The sequence below is a fragment of the Theropithecus gelada genome, chromosome 12 (assembly GCF_003255815.1).
Source record: "Theropithecus gelada isolate Dixy chromosome 12, Tgel_1.0, whole genome shotgun sequence".
NCBI classification, from domain to species: Eukaryota; Metazoa; Chordata; class Mammalia; order Primates; family Cercopithecidae; genus Theropithecus; species Theropithecus gelada.
In genome coordinates this window covers 85458066-85485273 of record NC_037680.1, presented here as the reverse complement: position 1 = coordinate 85485273, position 27208 = coordinate 85458066, and positions in this window count along the sequence as shown.

Genomic DNA, 27208 nt, shown 5'->3' with positions numbered 1-27208 from the left:
ACTATGTATTTTTATTTCACTTTTAAAACAACTTTGAAAGGTAGATCTTATATTCATTTTTCAAGTAAAGAACTTGAAGCTAAGAGAGGTTAGACAATTTCCTCAAGGCAACACACACACACACACACAGAGAGAGAGAGAGAGAGAGAGCGCACGCTTTGATAAAATCAGGACTGGACCATAATCGTATTAATTTCTACACATTTTTTTCTATACCATGCTTAAAGTTGCTTTGCAAATAACTACTTCACTAAGATTTTAATTCCACAACTTGCAGTTTGTTCGTTGGTGAAATCTATACCCCAAATTGGCTACATTATAAGTGAAATAAAGGATACAATATAGAAGATTTAAACTGGAAAAATATTATAAACTGAAGACAATGCCAATGGAAAAAAAAGCAGAAATGACTAGATTAATAGTTAGCAAAACAAAAGATTGATCAAACATAAATAAAGGAAAAACATATAAGTTGGGGAAAGACTTCACAAATGATTGATCTGATTCACTCTAAGGTAGAACAAAAAAATCTTCTAACTTGATATGTACAAAAAGCATATGGAATTCATTTTCAAAAAAGGAATTTTAAAATCTTGAGAAAAGTTCAAGTAGTTTTAAGTATATAACACAAAATAGAGAAATAAGTCGTCTAGATTTCATTGCTTTAAAGAAACTTGTGTCTTTTACAGATGTCCAAGAACATGAAAATGAATTGCTATTTAACTATAACATTTGAAAAATGTATTTGATAAACTGTCTCTTCTATCATTTACTAGTGGATATGTTCTGAATAAAAAATAAGCAAAACATTCACTGAAAACTATTAGGGAATTAGAATAAAAAATATTTTAAAATGCACATTATATGATCATAGTTATTCACTTAGCAATGCATTATTACATATGTGGCAAAGCTATTTTGCAATAAACCAATTGCTAGAGTTCTTACCAATAATGCTTAAAAATAATTTCATATGCCCAACTAGTTCAAATGGATTAAATCTGATACTTTTAACCTCTCTAAAATATTAACTGACACCAACATTATGACTTTAGTGATTTGAAAACAGTCTCTATCTCTCATATAGAAACACAGAAGATAAAACATCCTCATTCAAGTAACATAATTTTTAAAAGTCAGAAGATTCTGTAAATTTAGGAGGGCAACCTCCTTTTGTATTTCCTGCTTCGTTGACTGTGATACTTCACACTACAGGCTAGTGTCTGGAATCTCATAATTACAGATGATTTCTATAGCTTGAGTTATATAAGTTAGTATTCTCTTGAGCTGTAACTATAGTAAAAATGATTTTATTTAGAAAGATGTGGAGGTTTTAAACAATTGACAGAATGAGTATGAAAAGCAAGTGAAATAATAGGTGGTATGGAAGAATCAAATATCAAAGCCAATCTCTTTTTATCAGAAAAACAGGAAAATGTCTAACATCACAATCATCATTGGCCCTTGATGCTTCTGCCACTGGACGCATGTCTGCTGCTATCACCAGTACATTATAATTACCCTTTTACCTCGCCACCCAGGAAGGAGCCAACCTCAGGACATTAAGCTACCATAAGAAAAGAAGCAGGAGGATTCTCTTCTTTTGGATCTTGTGGTAAAGGTAGGGCATTTCCTCTGTATCAGTCAAAATTTGATCAGAAAAAGAGACCTTATTCTAAGTGTTTCACCAGGAAGATATTTAATAAAGAGAACTAGGGGCTTATGAAACAACCGAAAGAGCTTCTAGCACGCAGATTTTTGCTAGCGTTCAAACATTCTGTATGTAGCTAATACTACTTTGGTCAAACATTTTAGGAGGATATTTATTGCCAGTGACTACATTTTCCTGTCAGCACCTAAGTAGGTGGTTTGTATGAGAATTCCCAGCAGCTGCTGCAAATCTTCACATTGGACAAAAGCTTTGAGTTCACCTGCCAATGCTGAATGCTTCCTGTCCACCTTCCAGATGCTGTGTGAATGCCTAATGAGTGAGATCTGAACACAACTCTGCTAATAAGGAAGTCTCCAAAATGTAGTTCCTAGCTTTCCAGTTCCTGTGATTCTTGAACTGTTGTTAAAGAGGATGATTATATTGTTGAATGCCAACACGTAGTTCTGTGTTCCTTCATGGAGACAATATACATGGGGAATCATCCTCAGATAGAAAGATAAGTTTCATGCTGAACCAAGCAAAAGACTACAGTAGTGTACATCGCAATGTAACACTCACAAGTTCTTTATATAATATGTATTTCTAAACAGATCAAAGCATCCAATGAAAATTGATTTTTAAATCACCAGTAAATCTCTCTAAGCCATTTTCAAGCATGATCTTATGGTCCCTGTACCATGTCTTTAAATATGCAGTGTTTTCTTCTAATATGATTGCTATGTGTTAGTGTAATTAGGGGGAAACAATAGCAAAACTAGATGATAGATAGATAGCAAAACTGGATTGATAGACAATACATACATATATACATACATACATACATACATACAGATGATAGATACATAGAGGGTCTCTCCTCTTCTATCTACTATGTACAAAAAATTGCCCTTGGATCTTTGACTAGATCTTCAAATGGTGTTCTATAATCACTATATTTTACCAGAAAGAAGCTATTTATTTCATGGTTTTTTAAAAACCAATGTAGTTGAATTATTTTAAACTCACTTCAGAGTGTATTTGAGTTCACCTTTCTCTGCAAGAAAGACCATTTTAGACAACCACAGCTTTTCATTGATTCATTCAGAACACAAAGTCAATCTGAGGGATCCAAATTACCTTAAACTTCACTGTAAGCAACTTGTGAGATTTGAAAACCACCTTACTCATCCTTCTTTCACCAACATAGATCCTAGCACATAGTAGGCACTTGATATTTTGTGAATGAACGACAGAAAACTAGCTATAACCAGGATTTTGTCCTTGATTGATCCGATTTTATCATGTGACATAATTCCAGCTATGAAAACATGTGACAAGTGACATAAATCCAGATTTTTAAAAATATTTTGTGTTTTAGTAACTTTCTATTATACACTAATTTTTCTTATGTGTTAGACAACGTAAATCATTCCTTTTTTATCTCTATTATTTGCAAATGTTCTGTGACTTTGGCAACCACCCTCTCTGATGAATTGTCAGAACTCACACTCAAATTACTTCTCAAATTATCTAATATTTAAACTGAACATCCAAGGAGACATTTATTACTTTGCAGTGAGACATTTTCAAGATTAAACTCTTTCATTTCCGACCAGATTCTAAGACCTAAGCAAGTCATTATCAATTTTAAAAATGCAAAATAAAACTAAAAATTAAAAGAACATTTTTCTTTAATTCCTCCAATGTCAGTTTTATAATACAGATGACTGATTGTCTCTTTTACTTAATGATTATCAATTGTTACATGATAATAACTTTAATAAGTAATTTTATTTCCAAACTGGCTAACATTTAATAAGACTTAGCAAGTACCAGCTAGCCTTAACTTGAAAAATCAAAACTATATATTCCATAGATCCTTTGGCTGAACTGGTTAGCTAAAATATTATTTTTTAAATTTCCCAGCAATAGAATTTGAAAAGTGATGAAAACAATCAAATAGTAATTAGCAAATGAAGCCAATTTGAAAAAGTCCCAAATAAATGGACACCAAAATCTATCTAATAAATCATTGAAATAGAATGATACACATTATACTAAATTTAAGTTCAAGTGACATTTTTTGGTTAGGTAAATTTAAATTTAATTCTGATGTTGAATCCTTGTGGTTCTTTTCCTTTAAAATATATAATTCCTATTCCTTCTAAATATGAATGTGTATTATTTAAATATAATTTAAATAACAAATTTTTAAAATTTAATGAAATAAAAAATTAAATGTCAATAACTTCTATCTTTGTAACTTTTGCAGTTTAAATTGTAAGAAAAATGCTACTATCAAAAAATAAAGATAAGAAACCACTATAAAAAGCCATTTATATTATAAAAATACAAGTTAAACCCATTTTATTAAACATTCCTTTCACTTGTGTTTTTCTAATATTAAAAACTATAAATTGTTCTTATTTTTTGAATATTGTATCAAACTTTATTGAGGTATAATTGATCTACAAAGAACACACATATTAAATTTATGCATTTTCATGAGCTTAGACAAACATGCAAACAATCATGATGCCATCACTGCAATCAAACCTCTAAGTCACGAGTTTACTATAGAACAAACCTGCATATGTACTACTGAACCTAAAATAAAAGTTAAAATATTTTTAAAAATAAACATTAAATTAGTTTTTGTACTTGATTTTATATCCCCCAGGCTTGTTAAAATTCCTTATAAGTTCTAAGAGCTTTCTTGTAGCTTCCGTAGGATTCTACATAGATGATTATGTCCTCTTTGAACACAGTTTTATCATATTCTTTTTTTCATCTATCTTATTGCACTGGGTACAACCAGCTGCAGAGTGTTAAACAGACATGGGTGAGAGTAGATAGTCTTGCCTTGTTTCTGATCTTAGGGGGAAAGCATTTAATCTTTCACCATTAAATATGATGTTAGCTTTAAGTTTTCTACAGACGCCTCTACAGGTACTGCTATAGGTGGTGGAAGTTCTCTATTTTGGGTTTCATTAGTGAGAGAGAGTGAGAGGGGTTTTATTGGTGAGAGAGGAGGGGGAGTTGCTCCCACCTCCATCCTTCCCCACCAATAAAACCCAAAGAAACAGATATGGAATTTGGATAAATATTATATCTACATCTAAAGAGATACCATATTCTCTTTTTAGGCTTTTTCTTTAGTCTACTAATATGATAAATTATATTATATTTCAAATGCTAAAACAACCTGTATTCCAGGGTCAGATGTCATTTGGTCATAATGTATTGTACTTATATATTACTGGGTTCATTTTATCAAAAATTTAAAAACAAATTTTGCATCTATAGCATAATAGATACTAGCCTTTAGTTTCCTTTCTTTTAATATATTTGTCTGATTTCTCTATCAGAGTAATGCTACTCTCAAAATGAATTGGGGGTAGTTCTTCCTTGTCAATTCTCTTAAAGCATTTGTATAGAATTGGTATTATTTCTTCCTTACATCTTAGGTACAATAGACTAGAGAAGCTGTCAGATACTAAAAGTTTCTTTGTGGAAACATTTTTAATTAAACTTTTCATTTCTATAATAGATACAAGTCTACTCAGGCTATCTATTTTTTCATGAGTAAGTTTTATTAGTTTGAGTGTATCAAGGAATTTGCTTAATTCATCAGAATTTTAGACTTTATTGACATAATGTTTTTAATATTCTCCATTATCATTTTAATATCTATAGAAGCCATAATAATATAATCTCTCTCATTACTGGATTGGTAATGTGCATATTTTCTCTTTCTGATTTGTTAGAGATCATTCCATTTCTGTCTTTTTTACACAAGTTTGTTGTATTATTAACTTTTTCTATTGCGTGTATGTTTTCCATTATTTTAACTAATGTTTATTATTCCCTTTCTTCTATTTGGACTTTATTTGCTTTTTTAGTTTTCAAAGTGTACATTGAGGTTATTTGTTGTCTCAAAACTTTTCTCTTTTTCTAATACAAGTATTAAAATTTTCCTCTAACTATTGCATTAGCTGCAAACCAAAAAATTTTGATGTTATATTTTCATTTTCATTCAATTCAGAATAACCTCTGTTTCCCTTTTATTCTTTCATTGATAGTTATTTAGAAGTGTATTATTTAGTCCAAATGTTTATGCATTTTTTTCACAAAATTTCTTTTTCACAAAATTTCATAGAAGGAGAAATTTAGGAGTGGTACCTAAAGAGGAAAATAAGAAAGCAATGCACATTATCTACTAAAATTGTGTAAGCAGTCAGAAAACTATGTTCCAAAGTGGCACTGAAAAATTAATTTTATAGCTCTATGTATAGAGGAAGGATGGAAGCTACCTGCAATACATCAAGTTATTCTGAGTATTGAAAGTATGTTTCAGAAATTCATGTGCTCAAATAGCAATGAGACTTTGCTGAATGCCAATGAATATCATATAAATCTGATACAATACAATCAAATGTAACTGTTTCACAAGAAAAGAAATAAAGTTGAGAGTTGCAATTAATTTGAATGGTTCTGTTTCTAGGCCTGATCAGAGTTATAAGTAGTCTAAACAGATTCTCATTGGTGATTTGTCAACGTAAGTTCTTTATTTGCACATATTTATTTGATAGTAACCAAACAGCCAAAACTCTGCTTATATTAGAAAAGCCATGATCTTTGATCTCAAAGTGACTACAGTCCAGTGAGTGGAAAAACAAATTTTGTGTAAATAGCCATAATGCAAAGTGCTGATATGAGTATAGGTAATGAAAGAATGGGGAGAAGACAAAGCAATATGTCTGTACAGGGCAGTCAGGGAGAGCATTGCAAAGGGAGAAGTGTTTGAACTACCCTTAAGGAAGGAGATATTTGACAAGATCAGAGTGGAAGATTGGTCCAAGGTGAATATTTTGGTAATCTATAGCAGTTTCTGTCAAGACATTAAGACTAGGAAAGTATACCATTTAAGAACTACCTGGACATTTAAATTTTCAGTCTTATTAAGGTTGGTACAAATCTAAATAATAATCATATTGTCTGTTCTATTTTAGTCTTATTTAATACTATTGTGCTATTACTCTTGTAACTGAGCATTGCTTTGTCCTAAGAAAACCAGACTCACTAGCAAAATCAGATGTATAGAGAATGAGTAATGGTGAGGGACTCTAAAGATTTAAGATCATAAGATAATACGTGATTAAAGTTATATAAATGGAACTCTGAGTATGTCAAAAAAAAGTTTAAATTTTAAACTCCTTAGGAGTAAGAATTCAAATATCATATTTAATGTTCAAAAAAATCACCTCACAAACTATTTATAACATCTATTATTACTATTATTATCGCAAGTGTTTAGAATTCAGTGTTGAAACCACTGTGTGATAGCAAGTTAGATGTGTGCTTTCAATTTGCACAGTTACTAGGCTATTATATTTATCAGCTGTTACTCATTATTTGTTTTAACTATGTACTAAACAATATATTTTCAGGTATAGAGCACTTAAGATATAAACACTTAAACTGAGATGTAGATTCCACATTATCATAAAATAAATTCTGAGAAATCACCTGCTTAGGTCAAAACAAGGTGATAATTTTGCAACTGAAAACAATACAGAGTACTTATGGATTCAGTTGAATAAAATGATCAATGTTGGAATAAGAAATTATGTATGAGTCATTAACTGAAATAAATTGTCTTTCCCTTGAATTCTGTTGAGTATGGATGTCATTATTCAGATTCAAGAGAAGTACTCTTTCTAAAGTTGTTTCTAAGATGAAAAAAATAAATATCTAGGAAATATAAGTGAATTAACCAATTCAGAACTAACAAATGCTGACTTAAATGTTAGCCATTAACCTAGCCCTGAGTTTTAGTCTTGAAGATAGGTAAAATGGAGACTTTTACTGGATCTGTGACCATCCACTTGCCTTGTTACATCTAAGAAAGGATTTCAAAATCCAAGCAAGGAGTAATAATCTATTTTCCTTGCTAAGTTAGTTCATTTTCACACTACTATAAAGAATACCTGAAATTGGGTAATTGATCAAGAAAAGAGGTTTAATTGACTCACAGTTCCAGATGGCTGGGGAGGCCTAGGAAACTTACAATTATGGTGAAAGCTAAAGGGGAAGGAAGGCACTTCTTACATGGTGGGAGGAGAGAGAGAGAGTGGAGGGGGAGTGTCACGCTTCTAAATCATCAGATCTCATGAGAACTCACTCACTACCACAAGAACAGCATAAGAGAAATCCGCCCCCATGATCCAGTCACCTCCTACTAGGTCCCTCCCCTGACACCTGGGGATTACAATTTGAGTGAGATTTAGATGTCAACACAGAGTCAAACCATATCACTTGTCTTTGAGCAGAAAATAAATTTGATCTTTTTACACTAAATAAATTGTGAAAGGAAAACACAAAAACAAAACATGGGGTCCAAGAAATGCAGGAAAGACAAAGCATTAAAAACAATAAGGGAAAATTTTTCTCTCTGAAAACACTGACACCAAAAAAATAACCTATTTAAAATTTGTATTACTTCAAAGAAATGCTATGGCTCTATGACAATGGTCATTCAACAGCTTTATACCATGGAGAATACAACCCAGCTCCTTTTCTACCATATCTACTTTAGGTTACCAAAGAAGATGAATGAAAATTAAAAGCAAAACAGAAAACTTTCAAAGTTAAAATTAACTTTAAATTTTTTTTCCAGAGGGTGGATTTGAGTCTTTCAGCATGACTTAGCTGTGTTGAAATAACAAGAAAGTGCATAAAGATAAACTCTGTGTGTGATAATTTGAGAAGGAAAATAAGAATCCACCAGAATTGTCAAGGACACCCCAATTTGGTGAGCAGAATGTGGGCAAACAGCCCCCGCGATAGCAAACAGCTGATAAAAGTGATTGAAGCCTCAGTACATGGGAGAAGCAGAGAGTCTCCTCTTGTGACTCATCTTTCCATTGGGGATCCAAGCAACGCAGGCCAAAGAAGAGCACTTTGTTTCTCCCAAGTCCGGGAGCTAACCTGGGGAGAAGCATGGAGGCACTGAGAGGAAAAAACACTGGGGAAAGTTTCAGGCATCTTCCCAGACCTTGGAACGAGAGCAGGACACTATTTATAATCCAAGTGAATACAAAGTCAGCCATTCTTTGTCAACCCAACAGCATAGCCACACAAGCATTTTAATCTTGATCCAAAGACCGAAGAGCTTGCTCTGGATTGGGGCATGCACCTCTACAGCTAGAACTGTGGCAAATGTATCAGCAGTAGGCATTACAATTGTGAGCTACCCCATCACAGTCCTGGAGCAGGCGGAGAGCTACTACACCTATGGTTTTCCTGCACAATGAGACTTGTAGCCAGGGCCAGCTTGGCAAGCTGAAACTGATCTGTGTGTGTCATTGCTGAGTGCCCCAGCCTGCATCCCTGAGATTATGGTGTCGCAGGGGTCTCGCTACTGCATCCCCAGGCAGAAATCCAGGCATTCAGAAATCCAGAGCACTTACTTGCCTGGAACAGCAGCCAGAATCACCCCACCCTTCAAGGACATAGATAATCGTGAAACGAGGCTTTTTCTGGTTCATCCCCAGGCAAAAATCCAGGTATTTAGAGTACCCATTAGCCTGGTTCAGTGGACTGAGCCTCTTCATCCTTTTTATGCAGAGATTATTGTGAAATAGGGCCTGCTCTGATCCACGCCAATGCAGATCTACTGACATTCAGAGTGCCCACTTACCTGGTTCAGCAGCCTGAACCATCCCACTCTTTCCATGCAGAGACTGTGGTGCAGCAGGACCCTCTCAAATCCATATGTCATACTTAAGAGCGTTTTGTGGCTGTTTACTGAATTCTTTTTTGGTACTGGTATTTGTGCCTGCTATCTGGGGACCTGTAGGTGAGCCTGCCCAGTCTGGCCCCACCCATCTTGTATCTCCTTCCCCGTGTGGCAGGGCATGGAGCTGAGACCTCTGAGAGCTCCATGGATCAGCCCATTGCCTGAGGCAAAGGACAGCTTCACCCAGTAAACAAAGATTAAGTAATATTTCCAGCTCTGTTAGCTGCCAGCAGCTCTTACCCATAAGGCTGTCTACTGGCTTATAGGTCAAACTGCATAACCCAATAAAAAAAAAACCTGCCAACAGAAGTGCACAGGACTATAGAAGTAAAGCCAAAAGATCCTACTCAGCATTCTCTACAGTCATATACATCAGGAGGGAGAGAAAAGGAAAGAAAAATACTTAAAAGCCCAAATAATATTGTAGACAAAGAAAGAAAAAAAAATCCTACCTGCACAAAAATAATAATGAAAATTAGAAGTGCCAATACATGCAGATAAGGAACTAGTGAAAGATTTCTGTAATCATGCAAAATCTGCATGTAGTGACACCACCAAAGGATCACACTAGCACTCCAATAATGCTCCCTAATGGTAATGGAAACTCCGAAATGACAGATGAATAATTCAAAGAATGGATTGCAGGGTAACTCAATGAAATCCAAGACAAAGTTCAAAATCAACACAAAGAAATTTATAATAAGCAATCTAGGAAGTGATGACACATCTTTAAAAAATTAATCAGAGCTTCTTGAATTGAAAAAGTCACTTAAAAATTTCAAAATACAATTTGAATCTTCATCAATAGATGAGACCATGCAAAAGAAAGGATTTCAGAGCTGAAGACAAATCTTTCAGACTAACCCAGCCACACAAAAATAAAGAAAAAAGAATTTTAAAAAATGAACAAAGTATTTGAGAAGTATGAAATTATGAAAGTGACCAAATCGACAAATTATTGGAATTCCTGAGAAAGAAGGAGAAAATGTAAACAATTTGAAAAGTATATTGGAGGGAATTATTCAAGATTTTCCTAATATTGCAGCAGAGGTAAACTTGCAGATACAATAAATCCAGAAAACATCTGCAAGATGCTATGCAAAACAAACATCACCAAAGGATATAGTCATCAGACTGTCCAATGTCAATGCTAAAGAAAAAGTCTTAAAGTAAGCTAAAGAAAAGGGCCAGATCATGAACAAAGAGAATCCCTTCAGGCTAACTGCAGTATTCTCAGCAGAAATCTCATGATCTGGGAAAGATTGGAGGTATATTTTTGTCATTCTTAAAGAAAAGAAATTCCAACTAAAATCTCATATCTTGCCAAATTAAGCTTTATAAGCAAAGGAGAAATAAAAACTTTTTTAGACAAGCAAGTGCTAAGGGAATTTGTTACCTCTAGACTAGCTTTATAAGTTACTAGAATTTAAGGGAGTTCTAAACATGGAAACAAAAAAAAATGATACCTGCTACCACAGAAACACACTCAACTACATAGCCCATGCTATCACATTGCTATCATGTCGCACACACATGGTGCGAGTATGTGCATGCAGACACCGCTGTGCTGACCTCAGTGGCACAAGTGCATACACCCAGGCCCAGCCACCACAAGTGCACATGGACAGCACCATTATCACTACCACTGGTGTGAGTTCACATGTTCCCTGCTAGCATACATGTGCACACACAGACCCTGTTGCTGCTTTGGCAAGGGCAGACCCCACTGCCACCACTGTAATGAAGCATTTTTGCTGGCATCATGCATCAGAGTGTTGTCACCAGCAGTCTAGAAACACTTAGGCCCCTCCAGTGAAGCAGGTGCTTAATTTTGAGAGGCCAGACAACAAAGCCGTGAGCCTCACACCAGGCCACCAGGGTTGGAGCCTACAGCTCAGGAGTGCTGAGCTAATCCTGGGCTTCTTGAAATCATCCGGATTTGAAGACAGTTGGCTAAATCCAACTTATATAACAGTCAAACTCTCAAGGGCATCAAGGAAAATAAGAGAAAAAAAAAATCCATTGAAAAGACAGCAGCTTAAAAGATTAAAGAAACATCAGCCCACCGATGAGAAAGAAACAGTGCAAGAATTCTGACAACTCAAAAATCAAGAGTGTCTTCTTTCCTCCAAATGATCACACTAGTTCCCAGCAATGGTTCTTAACCAGGCTGAAATGGCTGAAATGACAGACATAAAATTCAGAATCTCAATAGCAATGAAGATCATCAAGATTCAGGAGAATGTTGAAGACTAATCCAAGGAATTTAAGAAATCCAATAAAATTATATGAGCTGGAAGATAAAATCATCATTTTAAGAAAGAACCATACTGATCTGATAGAGCTGAAAAACTTACTACAAGAATTTGTTAATACAAACTGAAGTGTTAACAGCAGAATCGACCAAGCTGAGAAAAGACTCTGTGCTCAAAGACCACTCAGATGATAACAAAGAAAAAAGAATTTAAAGAATAAACAAAACCTATGAGAAATATGAGATTATGTAAAGACTCCAAATCTACAACTCAGTGGTGTCTCTGAAAGAGAGGGAGAGAGCACAAGCAACTCAGAAAACATATTTGAGAATATTGTCCAGGGAAAATTTCCCAACCTTGCTAGAAAGGTAGACATTCAAATCTGGGAAACACAGAGAACCCCTGTGAGATGCTATATAAGACAGCCATCCCCAAGACACATAGCTATCAGATTCTCTAAGGTTAACATGAAAGAGAAAATATTAAAGGCAGCTAGAGAGAAGGGGCAGGTCATCTACATAAAAAATCCCATTAGGCTAACAGCGGAAATTTTTAAAAAGCCGAGGTTGCTATTCTAATTTCAGATAAAACAGATTTTAAATCAACAATAATAAAAAAGGACAAAGAAGGGTAATACATAATGATACAGGGTTTAATTCAACAAGAAGACTTAACTCTCCTAAAAATATCTGCACCCAACATTGGAGCACCCAAATTCATAAGTTCTTAAATACCAACCTACAAAGAGACTTAGATACCTAAACAATAATAGTGGGAGACTTCAAGACTCCACTGACAGAATTACACAAATATTTTAAGGCAAAAAACTAACAAAGATATTCAAGACCTCAACTTGACACTTGACCAAACAGACCTAACAGACGTCTACAGAACGCTTCACCCAATAACAACAAAATATGCAGTCTTCTCATTTGACCATGGCACATACTCTAAAATTGACCACATGCTTGGCTGAAAAATAATTCTACATAAATTCAAAAGACTTGAAATCATACCAACCATACACTGGGACAATAGCACAATAAAAATAAAAATCAATACCAAGATCTCTCAAAATCATACAATTAAAAAACCTTCTGAATAACTTTTTGGTAAATGATAAAATTAAGGAAGAAATCAAGAAATCCTTTTACACTAAAGAAAACAAAGATACAACATACCAGAATCTGTGGGACACAGCTAAAGTAGTGTTAGACAAAAGTTGATAGCATTAAATGCCCATATCAAGTTAGAAAGATCTCAAATTAACAACCTAACATCATACCTGTTTTATATAGGAACTAGAAAAACTAGAGCAAACCAACCCCAAAGCTAGAAGAAGACAAGAAATAACCAAGATCAGAGCTGACTAAAGGATATTGTGATGTAAAAAATGATACTAAAGATCAACAAAACCAAAAACTGTTTCTTTGAAAGAATATAGGCCGGGCGCGGTGGCTCAAGCCTGTAATCCCAGCACTTTGGGAGGCCGAGACGGGTGGATCACGAGGTCAGGAGATCGAGACCATCCTGGCTAACACGGTGAAACCCCGTCTCTACTAAAAAATACAAAAACTAGCCGGGCGAAGTGGCGGGCGCCTGTGGTCCCAGCTACTCGGGAGGCTGAGGCAGGAGAATGGCGTGAACCCGGGAGGCGGAGCTTGCAGTGAGCTGAGATCCGGCCACCGCACTCCAGCCTGGGCGACAGAGCCAGACTCAGTCTCAAAAAAAAAAAAAAAAAAAAAGAAAGAAAGAATATATAAGATTGACAGATGCCTAGCTAGACTGATGAAGAAAAAATGAGAGTAGATCCAAACAAATCCAATCAGAAATGACAAAGAAGACATTACCACTGACTCCACAATAATACAAAAAAGCCTTCAGAGACTGTTATGAACACTTCTATGCACACAAACTAAAAAAGCTAAAAAAAATTTTAAAATGGATGAATTCCTGGAAACATGCAACCACCCAAGATTGAATCAGGAAGAAGCTGAAACCTTGAACAGACCAATAACAAGTTCCAAAATTGAATCAGTAATAAAAACCCCTGGATCAGAAGGGTTCACACCCAAATTCTATAAGATGCATAAAGAACTGGTCCCATTCCTACTGAAACTATTGCAAAAAATATTGAGGAGGAGGGACTCCCCACTAACTCATTCCATGAGGCCAGCATTACCCTGATTCCAAAACCTGGCAGACACACACACACACACACACACACACACACACACACACACAACTTCTAACTAATTAATATCTCTGATAAGCATAGATTCAAAAACCATCAACAAAAACCATCAGCAGACTGAATGCAGCAGCATATCAAAGCTAATCCACCATGATCAGTTAGGCTTTATTATCAGATGCAAGGTTGTTTTAATATACATAAATCAACAGATATGATTCATCACATTTTGATGTTTTGATAAAACTCAACATCCCTTCAAGTTAAAAATCCTCAACAATTTAGACATTGAAGGAATATACATCAAAATATTGAGTCATCTATGACAAACCCACAGCCAACATCACACTGAATGGGCAAAAGCTGGAAGTTTCCCCATGAGACCCAGAACAAGACAAGGATGCCCACTCTCACCATTCCTATTCAGCATAGTACTAGAAGTCCTACCAGAGCAATCAGACAAGAGAAGGAAATAAAAGGCATCTAAATAGGAATAGAGGATGTCAAACTGTCTCTCTTCACAGATGATATAATTTTATACCTAGAAAACCTCATAGTCGCTGCCCAAAAGCTCCTATATCTGATAAACAGCTTCAGAAAAGTACAGGATACAAAAGTAATATACAAAAATCAGTAGCATTTCTATTCACCAACAACATCCAAGCTGAGTGCTAAATCAAGAATGCAATCCCATTCATAATAGCTACAAAAATAAAATAAAATATCTAGGAATACAGCTAAAATGATCTCCACAGCAAGAATTACAAAGCACTGTAGAAAGAAATCAGAGATGACACAAACAAATGCTCATGGATAGGGAGAATCAATATTGTTAAAATGCCCATACTGCCTAAAGCAACTGACAGATTCAATGCTATTCCTGTCAAACTACTAAATATCATTTTTCACAGAATTAGAGAAAACTATTCTAAATTTCATATAGACCCAAAGAAAGGCCAAATAGCTGAAGCAATCCTAAGCAAAAAGAACAAAACCAGAGGCATCATACTACCTAACTTTAAACTATGAGGCAAAAATAACAAAAACAGAATTACTGGTACATAGACAGACCCATATACCAATAAAACAGGTTAGAGAACCCAGAAATAAAGCTGCACACCTATAACTTTAACAAAGTCTACAAAAATAAGCAATGGGGAAAGGACTCCCCATTCAATAAATGGTAGTGGGATAACTGGGTAATTACATGCAAAAAATTAAGACTAGACTCCTGTCTTTCACCATATCCAAAAATCAACTCAGAATAGATTAAAGACATAAATACAAAACCTAAAGCTATAGAAATCTTAGAAGAAAACCTAGGAAATACCATTCTGGACATAGACCCTGGCAAAGATTTCATGACGAAGACAACAAAAGCAATTGCGACAAAAACAAAAACCGAAAAATGGGACCTAATTAAACTAAAGAGCTTCTGCACAGCAAAACAATCAACCAAGTAAACAGACAACCTACAGAGTGAGAGAAAATATTTGCAAACTATGCATCCTATAAAAGGCTAATACCCAGAATCTAGAAACAACTTAAACATATTAACAAGCAGAAAACAAACAACCCCATTTAAACATGGGCAAAGGACATGAACAGGCACTTCTCAAAAGAAGACATATATGTGGCCAACAAGTATATGAAAAAATGCTCAACATCACTAATCATTATAGAAATGCAAATCAAAACCACAATGAGATACCACCTCACACCAGTCAGAATGGCTATTATTAAAAAGTCAAAATATAACAGATGCTGGTGACATTGAAGAGAAAAGGGAATGCTTATATACTACCAGTGGAAATGTAGATTAATTTAACCACCATGGAAAACAGTGTGAAGATTTCTCTAAGAACTTAAAACAGAACTACCATTTGATCCCTCAGTCCCATTACTGGGTTTATTACCTAAAATAATATAAATTGTTCTACCATAAAGACACATGTATTCATATGTTGATTTTAGCACTATTCACAATACAAAGACATGGAATCAACATAAATGCCCACCAATAGTGGACTGAATAAAGAAAATATGGTACATATACACCATGGACTACTACACAACCACAGAGAGGAATGAAATTATGTCATTTCCAGCAATATGGATGGAACTGGATGCCATTATTCTAAGAAAATTAATACAGGAACTGAAAACAAATAGTGTATGCTCTCACTTGTAAGTGGGAGTTAAACACTGAGTACATATGGAAACAAGGAGACAAACAACAGACACTGAGACCTACTTGAGATTGGAGAGTAGGAGAAGGGTGAGAGTCGAAGAACTACCTATTGGGTACCATGCTTATTACCTGGGTGATGAAATAATTTTTACCCTAAACCCCACAATACACAATTTACCAATGTAACTGTATCCCCTGAATCTAAACTAAGAGTTGAAAAGATGATAGATAGATAGATAGATAATAGATAACAAGAAAAACATAAGTCAAGGATTATGCAACGTTTCTACTTCTGTTATAGAACCTCCAATTCAGGCTTGTGTGCTGAATGCACAGTTGATGCCAAACATGGACACACAGGTGCTTGGAGATAGAGAAAGGCTTATTCAGTTTGGCCAAAGCAAGAAATCAAGAGAATAAGATCTCTCAAATCTATTTTAACAACAACAAAAAAAAATAAGTGCTTTTTTTTTTTTTAATTTAGTTTTTTGTTTTTTGTTTTTTTTTTTTTTTTTTTTGAGACGGAGTCTCACTGTGTCTCCCAGGCTGGAGTGCAGTGGCGCGATCTCGGCTCACTGCAAGCTCCGCCCCCCGGGTTCACGCCATTCTCCCGCCTCAGCCTCCCAAGTAGCTGGGACTACAGGCGCCCGCTACCGCGCCCGGCTAGGTTTTTTTGTATTTTTAGTAGAGACGGGGTTTCACCATGTTAGCCAGGATAGTCTCGATCTCCTGACCTTGTGATCCACCCGCCTCGGCCTCCCAAAGTGCTGGGATTACAGGCTTGAGCCACCGCGCCCGGCCTTAATTTAGTTAGAGAGTAAGGAAGGAGGAGTTTCAGGGAACCAAGGGAAACAGCCTGTGTTTCTTCAGTCTCACATAACACCTTGAACAAGCAGACTTCTGGGTGTCAACAGGTGGTCTCAATATACTTAAAGGCATTCATTCCTTCTACAAAATTTTTTTCATGACCTTCAAATTATCTTCTCCTGCTTGACATAGAAACAGTACCTCAGCAGTTTATCATATTGTGGGAACAAGGGATGTTGGCTTTTGCACAAGCAAGCAAGTGCCTAATCAGAATTTTCATTAATTCAGTCACTAAAAATGCTAGTGTGCTGAAATCTCAAGGAGCCCAGTTACACTTTTAACCCCCAAATAATTAAAACTTAGAAAATATTGATCTAGCTTGTATACAAGGCATATCTATAGAGAACTAGATGTTTTAAAGTTGAAAACAATTCCCATCTGAATTGTAAGAAAAGAAGGCAGACAACTTCTTTTGTTGGAAAGAATATAACAGAAAAAAAAATAGATGATACCTATGCAAATTATCTCATCAAGGTTGTGAAAGAAGCCTTTGTAATTGCTCAAGTTTATCTTCTCTACGTCCCCATTCCTTCCCCTGACTACTTTTCCCTAAAATGGAAGGGTGCTCTCAGCTAGTTACGTAAACCAGCATCTGGCCCTGCATGCTACTCTATTCAGAGAACTTCACCAAACCACGTGGCACTAAACGGCAACGTTAAGCAGACAGAACTCTCTTCCCACTCCATCGCTTCAGCAGTCTCTGGGGATCCAATTAATAAAAACCACTTTCAGGAAAGCTATGACTGAATATGCTTATTAGAAGGAGAAAGAGAGAGGAGTAGGCGAGAAGAAAATGGTTTGTAACTGAAATGTGGTGATAAGATTTCTGTTCTGTTCACACTTTATATATGAGGACTGATCAAGCTGAATCAGCAGCCCAGGTGCATAAAATCACCCCATACTGAAGGAGGAATTTCTGAGGAGAGGTGGGAGTGTAGACTGGAGTTAAAAAGAGAAGAAAATCTGCTCCTTCGAGAAAGTGATCTCTGCTGATTGTCCTTCCTTTTTCTGGACTCAGAAGTAAACTGTTGACTTAGCCATGTATTTGGTGCTGGTACTATCCTAACAACAAAACAGTAATCAAGTGTCAACATGATTCCATGTCTTTGGAGTAGAAGAAAAAGTGGCACTAAGGTTATTGTATGAACAGTATATCCACTTATGGGCCCTAAAGCAACAGTTTTGTTTAAAAATAGAAAAGTTACCTGTAAAAAATGTTATCTTCTTTACAAGTGTAGGAGAGTGAAATAAAAGTTTAGCAGCTCAAGTTTGATTCATATATATCTGAGTTTGCTGAGTCAATTGGTAAAGGACGCTAGACAATGATGCATTTGTAGGAAGGGCTAAAGAGTTTTCTTAGAACCCATGGGGTAGAAAGTAGCTTGTCCAAGAACTTTATTTGCCAGAGGGGAGACTCAGTTATAAAAGTCATGCTTGGCTATGGCTCTAGGAGTTGTCTCGTGTGAACCCAGGGACTTATGTCAAAATATAGTGGAGAGCAAAGATGCTATGAATGAGAAGGAAACAGACGTTCATTAAAAACTCTCTTAGATATTGTATTGTTGGCAGCCATGCTGCAGTTAGCCCACTGACAGAATGTAATTCATCTGTCCAATGGAGTGAGGGACAGCATGATGGACCAGGGAGGTGGCTGGTTCCACTGGCTGAGAAACACAGAAAACCAGGGTCCCCACAAGGATTCTCAGAAATGACTGGTAGAGGTGGAAAACTTTAAAGCAGGTCAGTTCTGAGCAGGATGAATTCAATTATTATTTAAATTCATTTGTTGTAATAGGCTAAAGTGCAGAGTATCTGTATACAGATGCAGGTGGATAGGAGATGTGATGGTGAGAGCCTGTGGAAATTCTCTTCCACTTGCTTCCATTTCCTCAGGAAGATAGAAAATTAAGTCATCATCTGAGAGGGAATTGCAGGGCTGGAGGAATAACAGAGGAGAAAGTGTAAAATAATCATTTAGAGTAGAAGGGGACTGCATAGATAAAAGATAATGCAGTCAGATTCCTGGGTACTAAAGACTCACTTGAGGTTAATGATCATGAATGCAAAGTGAACTTACCAGCAGCTTTCAAGTTTCTTTCCACCAACCCTACACTCCTCTGTACCCCTGCTGATGGAAAGCAGAAGAGAGAAGGGGTGGTTCTGAGAAGCACATGGAATTCAGGAATTTCTCTTCATGCCTAATAAGATTCCATAGAAGGGAATTCTATTTGCAGGCATCAACTCAGTGTCTCAAAAATATCATGGCCAGAGTCTGCAATTCTCTTGGTCTCAGTATGGTTGTTTTTCCTAAAGCCCCCACATCCAAGTTCTAGGTAAAAGGAAGGAGTAAAGCAAAGGTAATAAAATGCCCATCCTTCAATAAAAGTAAAAGGAAGTAATTAATGGAAAAAAATGGCATGAGAATCCCTAGACGCAGTAAATGGACTGAAGGGAATGTGTGAGCAACCTTGGGGAAAGTCTTCTAAAAACTATGAATTAGAAGAGTTTCACCAAGGGCAGGAAAGTCTCCTAGCACTTACCATCTTATTAGTACCCGCCTCTAAGAGGTCAGAGAGAATAACAACACAGAGCTAATGGTCACCAACAATAAAGAGTTACTGTGATTATCAGGATAGATAAAGAAATAACCAACTATAAAGACAGTTAGACTGGGAAGAAAGGCATAAGAGAGAAACTGTGATATTCTCCCTCTGCCTCCTTTCAACGTGAATTACTAATGCTGTGGACACAGAACAGGTTAGGTCTAGGTTTTCTCTCATGCACCTGGGAGCAAAGGTGAAGATGACTTCCAGGAAGCTGGTGAAGTGTGTGATAAAGGGAGAATAAACACTGAATGGTTATTGTTTTTTGTCAGGCAGTAAAGGTTGTGTGCAAAAAAAAATTTTGCACCCAAAATTGAGAGTCATTTGAAAATCTGTTATTAACCTCATGAGAATAGAATAGATTCTGGAGAAGAAAAGATAAACTCTGATAAGTAGTTTTAAACAAAATTATGGAAGAAAATATAGCAGAAGCCAAATCTATCAAATACGATTGTGCACAACCCCAGCTGAATATAGAGGAGGAAATACTAGGAATATAACACAACAAGACAAATACAGAATCCACCCTAAACGAACCAATACACTATGCATTAAGGAGGAATATTTGCCATAAATGCATCATTTGGAGAAAATTAGAAAAAACACTAAAGCTAGGAAAAACTGGATCACAGAAATTAGATAACAGAATGAGATGAGAGGTGAGAATGTAGACACAAAGAAAAAAAAGCAAATACAGGTATTTTAAAAAGATTGAGTCAAAAGGTAAAACTTAACTACTTGCTGCATACAAGTGCTGCATTTAAAGCCTTAGAAAGATGAAACTTAAAGAAAGTACAAAATATGCCAAGTACAAGCTAATGAAAATAAAGCCCAAATCACCATGAGAATGTCAAGTAAGTTTGAACTCAACTGTAACAAAAAGTGTTTAATAAAAAGTTAAATTAGTGAAAACCGAAGTAATTGAAGATGGTGCAAAAAAAAAGAGCAATTCACAATGTCAGTGTACCAGTCAGAGATGCTAGCGGATAAAAGAAAAAAGTGCCATAGTAAATGTCAAAATAAATCTCAGAAATAGTAGGAGACTATGTCTTCTTTATTAACCTGTGGCAGATAGAGTAGGAAAAGATTTATATAAATGATGTAGAAAATCTGAATAATGTGATTTTCTGGCTAATCTAACCTGCACACAAAGAATGGATCTTTTGAAGGATCCTTGCAGCATTTAGAAAAAAATGATTATATATTAGGTCAAAATGAAAAAAAAGTAATTGAATTCAAAAGGCAGAATTATGACAAATTGCACTCTCATATACCAATGCAATAATATGATCAGAATATTTTAAGAAACACTAGAAACAAGTTAGAATTTTGAAAATAATCTCTGAAAATTTGGTTAAATAGTAAAGAAAACAATGTTCAGAATGTCTAGGACATACACATAAAACTAATTGATGATCTTAAGCCCTTGATTGATAAATGACTGAAAATATGTGAACTATTCATCTCAAAATCTTAAGAATAAAATAAATCTATTGAAAGTGAAAGCAAACTAGTAAGGATATATAAAAATAAATAATTTTGTAATAAAAAAGGAACTGGAACAAACATGTGAAGCCAATATCTTGTTTCTGAAATCAAAAAAAGAAAAGAAAAATGTATGAGCTTCAGCCAGCTTCAGGAAGTAAAAAGAGTGAAAGTACAAATGCATAAAATCAAAAATGAGAAAAGGGAAATAAGCACATACATCAAGAATATTAAAACAATTAATAAAAGTAACTTGCAAATTGCGATGCAAATTAATATCACCATTTGGATAATGGAAATGATTTCCAAGAATCAATACTGGTAGAAATCAAGAAAATGACTAGAGTTGGCTAAACTTTCCCTATCAACAACAACAAAAAAACTAAAGCTGCAAATTATTTCAAAGGTAAACTTTTCCAAACGTTTCTAAACTTTTCCAAATCTTCATAGTATGGGAACAAGTTATACCCATACTATTTAAACATTTTAGGTATTAGAAAGAAAAAGAAACCTTCCAATATTTTACTAAGCCACAATAACACAGACACCCAAGTCAAAAGACAGCACAAAGATAAAACCCTAGAAGTCAATCATATGTGTGAATGTGGATATAACAAAAATGCATAAAATATTGAGAGATGGCCCTCCATAATATATTAAAATTAGAATGTAGGATGTAAATCATAATGAAAATAAATTAATTCCTTAGTTCATTTATTAATAAATTTTTAATGTAATTTAACATAATAGTGAATTGTTTGCATACCTAGGATGTTAAATATAATACCATGAAAAGATTAGAAATAATAAAACATTTCATATCTCTTAATTACAAAAAAGCATAAATATTAATAGTTTTCTTTAAGACAAGTAGTGTTAAGAGTTGCTGAAGAAAATATTCCCTTAAAATTCTATAGCAACATAATAGAAAAATTCTTGGTAATAAAACCTTTAAAAGGTACAAAATATACACAAACTTTGATGAAGATAATTGATATGGTTTGGCTGTGTCCCCACCCAAATCTCATCTTGAATTGTAGTTCCCATAATCCCCACATGTCATGGGAGGGACCCATTGGGAGGTAATTGAATCATGGGGGCAGTTACCTCCATGCTGCTGTTCTTGTGATAGTGAGTGAGTCCTTGTAAGATCTGATTGTTTCATAAGGGGCGTCTCCCTTTTGCTCAGCACCTCTCTTTGCTGCCACCATGTGAAGAGGGACGTGTTTGCTTCCCCTTCCACCATGGTTGTAAATTTCCTGAGGCCTCCCCAGCCATGCTGAAATGTGAGTCAATTAAACCTCTTTCCTTTATAAATTACCCAGTCTTGGATATGTCTTTATTAGCAGTGTGAGAACGGACTAATACAATAATTAAACAAATATTTTAGGAAATAAAAGGATATATCATTTTCTTGAATAGAAAAACTGAATATTTTTACATGTCATACAATCAAACTGATCTGTAACATTATTTTATTTCCATTAAGTATAATAATGAGTTTGACCCTGTCAGGGGTGCCTTTTTGTTCAAATAAAAATAAACATCTCACCATCAACAATCAATTTGATTTGAACAATCAAATGAGAATATTTAGTAAAATTCTGATTAGGAAGTATAAAGAAGTAGAAATTTGATAAGAAGGGAAAAGAGACTCCAAATATTAAAATTCATTGTGAGGTTTCAATGAGTAAAGTCATATTTCATTCTATTGTTCTTCACCTTATTGAATTTTTTAACAAATTGAAGGTTTTTGGAAACCATACATCAAGGAATTCTGTCATTAACCTAAAACCTTTTTGTACAGTAAAGGAAACAATTGACATAATGAAAAAGCAACCTATGGTATGAAAGAAAATCTTTGTGAACCATCTATTTGTTAAGAAATAAATATTTAAAATATATAAGGAACTCCTATAACTCAATGGTGAGGGGTGGGGGAAAATCTAATAGCCTGATTTTAAAATGGACTGAAGACTGGAAGAGACATTTTTCCAAACAAAATGCAAATTGATAACATGTTTATGAAAAACTGCTCAATATCACTAGTTATCAGAGGAATATAGATAAAAACTACAATGAGATATTACCTTATATCTGTTAGAATGGCTCTTATCAAAAAAGAAAAAAGACAAGTGTTGGCAAGGATGTGGAGGAATTGGAACCCTTTTACACCATCGGTGGGAATGCAAAATGGTGTAATTATTAGAGAAATCAGTATGTAAGTTCCCCCCAAAATTAGAAATATAACCAGCATAGGATCCAGCAATCCACTTGTTAGATGCTATCCAAAATAAGTGAAAACAGGATCTTGAAGACACATTAGCACTCCCATATTCAATGCTGCAATATTTGTAACAGCCAAGATGTGGAAACAACATAAATGTCTATCAAATGATGAGTAGATAAAGAAAATTTGGTATACACATAAAATGGAATATTATTCAGCCCTAAAAACAAGGAAATTCTACCATTTGTAATATGAATGAACTTTGAGGACATCATTACTAAGTGAATATAAGCCAGTCACAGAAAGAAAAATACTGCATGATTTCACTTGTCAGCTATCTAAAACAGATACATTCATCGAATCCAAGAGCAGAATTGTGTTTATCAGGGGCTGAGGATAGGGGAAAATGGAATATCATAAATAAACAGGCATAAAGTTTTACTTAAGCAAGATGAATAAGCTCTAGAGATGTGCTTACCTATAGTCAGCAATAACGTATAGTACACTTTAAAAATTTACGACAAAAGATCTCATGTTAAGTATTCCTACCATAATAAAAATACAGGCAGACCTCATTTTATTGTGCTTTGCTTTATTGCCTTTCACAGATACTGTGCTTTTTCAAATTGAAGGTTAGTGGCAGTGCTGTATCAAGAAAGCCTATAGTGCCATTTGTTCAACAATATGCGCTCACTTTGTGTCTGTCACATTTTGGTAATTGCAACATTTAAAACTTTTTCATCATTTTTATATCTGTTATGGTGATGTTATTAGTGAATTTTAGATGTTACTATTGTAATTGTTTTGAGGGTGCCATGAACTGTGCCTATATAAGATAGCAAACATAGTTAAGTGTTGCGTTTGGTCCGACTATTGTACCAACTAGCCATTCCCCATTTCTCTGTCTCTCCTTTGGCCTCTCTATTCCCTGAGAAAAACAATATTGAAATCAGGTTAATTAATAACCCTACAATGACCTCTAAGTGTTCAAGTGAAAGTAGGAATCCCACATCTCTCAGTTTAAGTCAGGAGCTAAAAATTATTAAACTTAGTGAGAAAGGCATGTCAAAAGCCAAAATAGGCTGAAAGCTAGGCCTCTTTCACCAAACAGTTATCTAAGTCATGAATGCAAAGTAAAAACTTTTTTTTTTCACTAGTGAAACAGCCTTATTGCTGATATGGAGAAAGTTTTAGCGGTCTGGATAAGAGATCAAACCAACCACAACATTCCCTTAAGCCAAAGCCTAATGCAGAGCAAACCCCTCTCTTCAATTCTATGGAGGGTTGAGAGGTGAGGAAGCTGCAGAAGGTAAGTTTGAAGCTAGCAGGAGCTGGTTCATGAGGTTTAAGGAAACAAGCTGTCTCCATAACATAAATTGCAAGGTGAAGCAGCAAGTGCTGATGGAGAAACTGCAAGTTTATCCAGAAGATCTAAAATAATAGATGAAGGTGGCTACATAAACAGATTTTCAATGAAGATAAAACAGTCTGATGTTGGAAGAAGATGCAATCTAGGGCTTCCGTAGCTAGCGAGAAGAAATCAATGCCTAGCTTCAATGCTTCAAACAACAGGCTTACTCTCTTGTTAGGGACTAATGTAGCAGCTAACTTGAAGTTCAAGTCAATGCACGTTTACCATTATGAAAATGGTAGGGCCAGCCAGGCATGGTCTCATGCCTGTAATCCCAGCACTTTCGGAGGCTGAGGTGGGTGGATCACTTGAGGTAAGGAGTTCGAGACCAGCCTGGTCAACATGGTGAAATCCCATCTCTACTAAAAATACAGAAAAAAAATAGCTGGCATGGTGGTGTGTGCCTGTAATCCCAGCTACTTGGGAGGCTGAGGCAGGAGAATTGTTTGAACTCGGGAGGCGGAAACTGCAGTGAGCCAAGATCATGCCACTGCACTCCAGACTGGGCAACAGAGGGAGATTCCATCTCAAAAAGAAAAAAACAAGAAAAAAGCAAATGGTAGGGCCATTAAGAATGATGCTAACTCTATTCTGCCTGTGCTTTATAAATGAGACAACAAAGCCTGGATGACAGCAAATCTGTTTACACCATGGTTTAATGAATGTTTTAAGCCCACTATTGAGATCTACTCCTCAGGAAAAAAAAGAAAGAAAGAAAAAGAAAAGATTCCTTACAAAATGCTGGTGCTCATTGACAATGCACCTGGCCACCCAAGAGTTCTGACAGAGATGCACAGGAAGATAAATGCTGTTTTCATGCCTGCTAATACAAGTGATTCTGCAGCCTATGGGTCAAGGAGTAATTCCAACTTTCAAGTCTTGTTACTTAAGAAATACATTTTGTAAAGCCATAGGTGCCATAGACAGTGATTCTTGTGATGGATCTTGGAAAAGTAAGTTTAAGATCTTTTAGAAATAATTCACTATTCTAAATATTATTAACAATTGTAGTTCATGGGAGGAGATCAAAATAGCAATATTAACAGGAATTTAGAAGTTTATTCCAACTCTCATGGATGGCTTTGAGGGGTTCATGATGTCAGTGGAGGAAGTAACTGCAGATGTGGTGGAAATAGCAAAAGAACTATAATTAAAAGTAGAGCCAAAAGATGACTGAATTGTTGCAATCTCATGATTGAACTTGAATGGATGAGGAGCTAATTCTTATGAATGAGCAAAGAAAGTGGTTTCTTGAGATGGAATCTGCTCCTGGTAAAGATGCTTTGAACATTGCTGAAATGACAACAAAGGATTTAGAATATCGCATAAGCTTGATTGATAAGGCACAAGCAAAGTTTGAAAGGATTGACTCCAATTTTGAAAGAAATTCCGCTGAGGATAAAATTATATCAAGCAGCATTGCATGCTACAGAGAGATCTTTCACACAAGGAAGAGTCTGTCAATGTGGCAAACTTCACTGTTGTCTTCTTTTTAAAAATTGCCACCCTAAGCTTCAGCAACCACCACCCGGATTAGTCAGCAGCCATCAACATCAAGGCAAGATTCTCCACCAGCAAAAAGATCAAGACTTGCTGAGGGCTCAGAAGATTATTAGCATTAAAATAAAGTATATACATTATTTTTAGATATAATACTTTTACACACATAATAGGCTTTAGCATGGTATAAAGTTTGGTATAGTAACATGCACTGGAAAACCAAAAATTTTATGTGACTCACTTGATTGCGATATTTGCTTTAGAGCAGTGGTCTAGAACAAAACCTGCAATATCTCCAAGGTATACCTGTACATACATACATACATACATGCAGTTCAAAGTATTAGAAAATGCACCTAAGTAAAAGTTGGGTGTTTTATCCTTGCTCTACCTGAGTAAGTTATGAAATCTTTCGCAAGGTCTCCATTGAGACATTTTCTCAGAAGTTTAGTTTCCCAATCTGCAATTAGTATATAGATGTACAAAGCTTTATGACAACAAAACAACACACATGAAAAGCTTTTTTTATTTTACATTACTTCAAGATGTAGACTTCATAATAGAAAGAAAATATTTAAAGAAAGATTCATGTGTTATTTTTAGCAAATGAAGTTGGTGTGGTTCTCATTCTGTTTAAAACTGCTTTCCAAGGTAGTTTTCTGCATAGATGAATTATTCTTCTTCAGGGAAAATATGTTTAATAACTTGTTACTTAGCATCTGCCTCCTCACTTCCAATATTGACAGCACATTTGTATTCTTTTCTATACCATTTGGTAGAGGGAACAGTGTCTCCTTTTTGTGCACTTAATTTCAAATTGTTAACATTACAAACACATTTCAGTTGTTAATATTATAAAACAAAGCCTTGAAGTAACAACAGAATACTTTATATATGAAATTGAATATACATTCACCTCTTGCCCAAACTTAACACTAAATAATATTATCCACAAATGAAATATTTTAGTAGCTTAAAGGATGTTTTATGAATATAAATTATGTTCTTCCACTGTTATCATGG